This window comes from Chrysochloris asiatica, unplaced genomic scaffold (genome assembly GCF_000296735.1).
Source record: "Chrysochloris asiatica unplaced genomic scaffold, ChrAsi1.0 scaffold00188, whole genome shotgun sequence".
In the NCBI taxonomy this organism is placed as follows: domain Eukaryota; kingdom Metazoa; phylum Chordata; class Mammalia; order Afrosoricida; family Chrysochloridae; genus Chrysochloris; species Chrysochloris asiatica.
Genome location: NW_006408706.1, coordinates 495,579 through 502,933, shown reverse-complemented (window position 1 = coordinate 502,933; position 7,355 = coordinate 495,579). Strand labels below are relative to the sequence as shown.

General features: G+C 41.4%; 1 pseudogene; it reads right to left on the bottom strand.

Moving 5' to 3' along the window:
• Positions 1-615: 615 nt before the first annotated feature.
• Positions 616-2,424, bottom strand: LOC102829899 (annotated as a pseudogene).
• Between the last annotated feature and the right edge of the window lie 4,931 nt (positions 2,425-7,355).

The window sequence follows — 7,355 nt, the reverse complement described above, 5'->3', positions numbered from 1 at the left end:
TTGGAAGGAACAGATTTTTTACTTTTATTGAAATCTTACATGAACAAGAAATTGGAAATACAATCACATCAAAGAACAAAGTGTCACAGCTTTGATGTTTAAGCCAAACAAATTTTGAAGCGCAGATATAAAAAAGATGTGAAGTTATAACAATTTAAAAACACAATTAACCTACTTCTAGGAATGCAAACCATACAGTCATAGGTTATTTCAATACAAGAAAGCTTAAAATTTGTTTGTTTACATTTCTTAAAACTACTAAGACAAAGCACTATCTTGTACTTTTATTTACAGCATTCGCTGTACTCCTCTGTAATCTATCCCAAATCCAAAAAATGAAACTTCAAAACCAGAGGTTCTGCAAAATCTTGATTTAACAGTGTATGCAGCTTGTTTTGAAGCTAAAATGAAGCCTGAAATGATAAATGTATTGTAACCCTCCCCCCCCCCTCCAGAATAAGGGAACTCTGCAAGCCCAATAATGCCAAAGAGCATTTATGAAGAGAGGAAAAAAATAAAAAGACAGTAATTATTCTAATACAAATGGCAGCACATTGCTACTTAAATATGAAACAGTTAAGCCAATTTTTTTTTAAGAATGTAAATCTAGAACCCTCACTTGTCTATTTCCACTGTTGCCCATAAGTATCCTGATAGAATTTGTTGAAGCAGCTGCTGAGCAACGGGTTGGGAACCCCAGTTCTGTCAGTTGTTGGTCTGAAGGCACTTGGAATCAGGTTGGTTGTACCCATCTGCCTTCCTCTTGCCTCCTACATTGTCCCACTATTGCCCCTAGCTCCACGGGAATCACAGCCTCTCTGTTGTTGTGCAGGACCCCCTCTGTTACCCCTAGAGTCTCTTGGTGGTCCCAAAGGTGGCCCCCTCTGTGAACATCCAGTTCTACCTCTTGGAGGTGGTGCTCCTCCTCCTCCTCTTTCTCTTACTGCAAAGCCATCATCATAGCTGTAGTAAGGGTCTTCATAGCTTCCATGATAGTTGTGATAATCATAACCAGAATAATCTTTGTAGGCATAGTAATCAGGAGGGTAGCCATATCCACTTCTCCCCTCATCATGACCCCGACCTCTAATTCGAGGTGGCATGCAAGGAGGAGGGTGATAGTAATAATCTTCATACGCAGTGCTTCTGGAGGTCTGGCTAGCAACTTGATGTTCTTCTCTTTTCTTATCTGGTAGCTTGGCTAAAGATATTTCAATTTCTTCCCCTTCTATTTCTTTGCCATTCATTTCATCCATGGCCTTAACAACTGCTCCTCTATCTTCAAAATGAACAAAAACATAATCTTTCAACTTCTTCACTCTTTCAAGTTTTCCAAATTCAGAAAACGACTTCTCCAATACTTCTGTAACATTAATAGCCAAGTTTCTCACAAATAAGACATTTACCTTAGCCATGACTTCTGGATCTGGTTCTTCCACAGGGTCAGCCCATTCAACTGTAACTACATTTCCCCACACTTTTACTTTTCCACTCATCAGTCGGCACCTAGCGTATGCTGCTGACTTGTGATCCTCATATTCAAGGAAGCAGAACCTCTGATTCTTCTTTTTGTCTTTGAGTTGATGGTAGAGAATAATGTCCACCAAACCCTCTGTGACTTTACTGAATTTTTCCAGAATGTTTTCTTTAGTCTTATTTTTTGGAATTGATCCAACAAAAAACTTGTTGTTTGCCACAGAAATGCACACTCCTAAGTGTTTCCCAGGATGAATTTCATAACTCTCACACAGTTTTAAGAGTTTCCTGTGCAGCTTCCTTTCCACAGAAGGTGATAAAGGCATACCCTCTGTTCTGCCCAGAGAGTGGATTCATCTTAAGACTTAGATCCCAAATGGGACCAGCCTGCTCAAAAAGGGGCACCAACTCATCCTCATATAAATCTCTTGGTAATTTACCTACAAACACCTCTGTTCTAACTCCAGGTTGCACCCCAGAGTATACACTATCTAGAGGAGGACCACCATAGTTTCTCTGTCCTGTGGTTACATCCAGAGTATATAGCCAGTTCTCTCAAGCAAGGCCTTGATCTTTTTTTCATCAGTGCTCTTTGTGGACTCTTGTACCTTGCTCTCCTGTTTCTCCCTTTACTCATAGGTCTTTATAACTCCACATAAAACTGCACTTTTGTTCTGAACATGAGATAAGTTACTCTCCTTGAACTGTTGTAGTACAGACAGAACTCCTTCTTCATTAAATTCCCTGACAGCATCAATTGCTCTTTCATCAAGATCTACATAAGCTACCAATCCTGTCTGAACTATTTCATCAAGTCTTTCTGCCACCTTCTGTGGGAGGCCTGCCTCTATCTGTGACTTGTAGTGTTGTGTTAGTTGCACTGGAAGTACCCATTGGTTCTTCCTCTTCTTTTAACTGTACCACATTGCCATTCATGTGATTAGCCATGTTATTATGCTACAGAACAGATCAAAGGCTGGCAGCCAGGCCCATGAGAATTAGCCCAAGGTGCTTTGAAAACAACTAGGAAAGTCGCGTGCGCCAACCCCCCACCCCCTTACGCCCATGGACAGAGACGCGATCTTGACCACTTAGCAAGCTCTTAAAGGGGTACTATGATGTTTCTTTAGCCACTTAGAATAAATTATTTGAGGAAAATTATGTATTTCAAAATGAAATGAACAAAATGAAACAGAACTTAAAGAATTGGAAAATGTGGTTGTACAAATAAGAACATATATTCTAGAATGCTCACCAAGTATGTGACTATACAATCTTTTGTTAAAGAAATTAAACCTGTGACTGATGAACCTGGTTCTCTTATCGAAGTAGAAAACTAATCAATTTAGACTGAAGGGAAAAGAGAAAGAAGAAAAGAAAAGAACACCTTAGCTTCTACCTATTGGAATTCTACAGGCAGGAAACAGAATAAAGGAACCACATCTATTGTCCTCCAACAGAAGACAAGAACCATCCATGGAGCAGCTCAGAGATCAGTTGAACTGTTGAAAGAAGCATAGGAAGCAGTGTCTTCTTGATTTCAAAGGGTGGGGCCATTGTCTTTTAGATTTCAGAGTTGGATCTTTGCCAACTCAGTTCCAAAGTATGAGGCTGCCACTAAGATGTGTCAGTGGGATGGCGTCATCACCCAAAGCTGATTGGTTGGACCTGCCATGCACAAAGAACAGAATGTTTTCTAATACTGCTATCTGTTTTCTGTTTCTTCTTTCTTCAATAGGCCCCTGTTGCACTGTCAATTGATATTCATTCCTAATAGGTGGGAATTGGTATGCTTTTCCTAACAGATCAGAGTTTAATGAGTTAATTACTATACAATAATAACTTATTTTAGAAGGAGAAGCATGAGAATGGTCCCTATGAGGAGGATGTTAAGGATACTATAAATATTGGTCTTTTTGTAAGTGTTATACTACTCCATGGAGCCCAGGTGTGGTGCTATAGACACCTAACTGCCAGATTGATGTTTCAAACCCACCAGCCACTTTATGGAAACCCTATACAAGGTCACTGTGAGTTGGAATCAAGTCCATGGTATTTGACAACAACAACAACATACCACTCCATAATCTCTGATATTAACCACTTCTCCTCCCTTCAGCATTCTCCTCCACATTCCAGAGTTCCGCAATTCACTGTACTGTCTCATAAACTCATGGGTTGTCTAGGAAGTGGTTCACATGGTTCTGGAGCATGGCAAGGTCCTAATCCTCAGTTCAGATTTTCTGTAAGATTCTCCTCACTCATGAAGAATTGGACTGTTGACTCACAAGGCTGTGTTGTTGTTGTTGTTAAATGTTGTCAATTCGATTCTGACCCATAGCAACCCTGTATAGGGCTTCCTAGGAGCAGCTGGTGAGCTTGAATTGCCAACCTTGCAGTTCAAACGGCTTTGCAGTCTGGCGCATTAACCCACAGCGCCACACCAGGATGGAAGCTGGTAAATTAGGTCAGGTACTGGCTCAGCTCCTAAGAATGGAGACAGGTCAAGCAAAGAAGCACACTGTCAACTCATATCACCAAAATGGCTAATTTTATACTTAGCAGGATGGCAAAATTGACCAAGGCATTTGTCAGATTTCCAAGTTTTTACAATCACAGTTAACCCATATAATCCTATCAGCATCTTCTTCTACCTTCCCTTACCCAAACCCAATAGGGAAAAGTTATTTGGTGGGAGTTACAAAGACATGGCTAGCAGAGACTGAACTGCATCTTGAAGGAATGACTTATATTGAGTCTCTGAGTCAAAAATCAATTCAATGGCATCTAACAACAAGAAGAAGCATAAAATGATAGTTTTTTTCTTTGTTGCATGACTATCACAAATTCAGCAGTTTCAAACAACACACAGGTTAGTTATCTCATAGTTTTTTATGAGTCAGGAATCTAGGAATGGTTTAACTAAATCCTTTAATCAGGTTCTCACAAGACTTTATAAGGCACTCACAAGTTGTCCCCAATTTCTAAATCACTAGAAGTCATTCACAAAAGGGCACCTATCACCAATATTGATTGCTACATAAATATCATGCCCTTCTATCTGAGTTTGAACAAACAAGCAGCTTCCATAATGTTAGCACATGGAAAGTAACTTGTATAACTTACAAAAAGAAACAGCATAGAGTAGGATGAACAATTCCTCCTGGCTCAAAAGCTATCCGGGCAGAGATGAAAGATGTGTGTGTACCCTACGTTGTGAGGGTGTTATAGATGGGTCGCCTTGGATCCTGGAAGTTGTCCCAGAGAATATAGAGGACTATGCATGCCTACATGGGGCATCATAAATGAAGGACTTAAAAAAGGGGGCCTTCAGTTCTGGTGTGGAGTCCCGGTGTGGTGCTATGGGTTAATGTGCCAGACTGCAACGTCATTTGAACAGCGTGGTCGGTGGTTCAAACTCACCAGCTGCTCCTCGGAAACCCTATACAGGTTCGCTATGGGTCAGAACTGACTAGACAGCACTTAACAACAGCAAAAACAACCGTTCTGGTGTGGTGTTGCAAGATAGTAAGGTGGACTGCAAGGTCAGTTTGAGCCTTAGGTTGGTGGTTCAAACCCACCAGTTGCTCCTTGGAAACCCTACACAGGGTCGCTGTGAGTCAGCACTGACTAAACGGTACATAACAACAACAGCAAACCATATGTTGGTCTCCTCCAGGTAAGGTCGTATTAGGTGGAATGAAAGCTTCTGCTAAACCTACTGCCCACTAACACCATAACTGAGGAGATCCTGAGGTTTGTTGCTCAATCGTTTTTATATTCCAAAGTCCATAAGCATATACACAGACCAATATCAGTCCTAATAGGGTAGGGGGTGATCATGCCCCTCTTTATGACACCTATTGTCAAGATGAGTTGGTTATCTTCTAAATTACTTGCATTTGTTTAAATGTCGCCTGGTTACTTCATAAAGCAAAAGCCCATCGATTGCTCAGGCTATTTTCAGACACCAGAGACAAAAGACCAAACTTAGTTGTTTGTCCCAAAGTAGTTGCCCTACTCGGTCTTTGGATCTAGGTGTGTACATATCTTCATTGTTATGTTGTTGTTATGTGCCGTGGAGTCGGTTCCGACTCATAGCGACCCTGTACAGGGTTTCCGAAGCTGTAAATCTTTACGGGAGCAGAAAGCCTCCTCTTTCTCCCGCGGATCAGCTGGTAGTTTCGAACTGCTGACCTTGCGGCTCGCAGCCCAATTCGTAACCACTACGCTACTAGAGCTCCTATCATATCTTCATTTGTTGTTGTTGTTGTGTGCCATCGAGTCGGTTCCGACCCATAGCGACCCTGTATAGGGTTTCCGAGGGTGTAAATCTTTACGGGAGCAGAAAGCCTCCTCTTTCTCCCGCGGATCAGCTGGTAGTTTCGAACTGCTGACCTTGCGGCTCGCAGCCCAATTCGTAACCACTACGCTACTAGAGCTCCTATCATATCTTCATTTGTTGTTGTTGTTGTTAAGTGCCTTCGAGTCGGTTCCGACCCATAGCGACCCTGTATAGGGTTTCCAAGGGTGTAAATCTTTACGGGAGTAGAAAGCCTCATCTTTCTCCCGCGGAGCAGCTGGTAGTTTTGAACCGCTGACCTTAAGGTTCGCAACCCAATTTGTAACCACTACGCTACCAGAGCTCCATATATATATATATAAGACCTGGTGCTGCGGGCTAATGCGTCAGATTGCAATATTGTTTGAACTACAAGGTCAGTGGTTCAAGCTCACCAACTGCTCCTTGGAAACCCTGTACAGGGTCGCTATGGGTAGGATCAACTCGATGGCACTTAACAACAACAACTATATATATATATATTCCCTGAATTATAAGATTCCATTCGTATACTTTGTCTTAAGTTGGTTCTGACATAATTTACTACTTTAATCTTTTTCATAAAAGCAGTTCCTCATTTTTTAATATAGCATAACTCATATAAATAGGGGTAAGTCAAAAAGTATTGTTACAAAGCCATAGAAACTTATATTCAACAAGAATAGCAAAATGTGAAGCTATTGTTTCTCAAAATATCCTCTATCTGGTGGTGGTGGTTATGTGCCTTGGAGTCAGTTCATACTCAGAATGACCCTGTACAGGGTTTCCAAGACTGTAAATCTTTACAGGAGCAGAAAGCCTCATCTTTCTCCCATGGAACAACTGGTAATTTCAAACTGTTGACTTTAAGGTTCACAGCCTGATTCGTAACCACTACGCTACCAGAGATCTAGGTCTATATATTTCTGAAGGAAGTGTTTTATCTCACTAACCCTTTTCCAAAGAACACTGCACGCATTAATTTTGTTGTTGTTGTTTAGTACTGTCAAGTTGGTTCCAGCTCATAGCAAGCCTATATAGGGTTTCTGAGTAGTGGTTGCTGGATTTGAACTGCTGATCATTGCAGTTCAAACCAGTGTTACAATTCAGTGCTTATCCTACAGCACAATACCAAGACTTAGATTTGTTACTTTGTTAGGTGCCATCAAGTTGGTACCGACCAATAGGGAACTTATTCACAGTAGAACGAAACACTGCCCAATCCTGGGCCAACCTCACTACTCTTGCCACGCTTGAGTCCATCAATCCTGCCACTTAGCCAATCCATCTCGTTGGGGGTCTTCCACTTTTTCTCTGACCCTCCAACTTACCAAACATGATATCCTTCTCCAGTGACTGGTTCCTCCTGACAATATGTCCAAAGTATGAGAGATGAAGTTTGGCCATCTTGGCCTCCAGGGAACACTCTGCCTGCACTTCTTCCAAATGTATTGGTTCTTTTGGCAGCCTATGGCACTTTCAATATTCTCCTCCAACACCATAACTCAAAAGCATCAATTCTTCTATGGTCTTCCTTATTCACTGTCCAGCTTTTGCA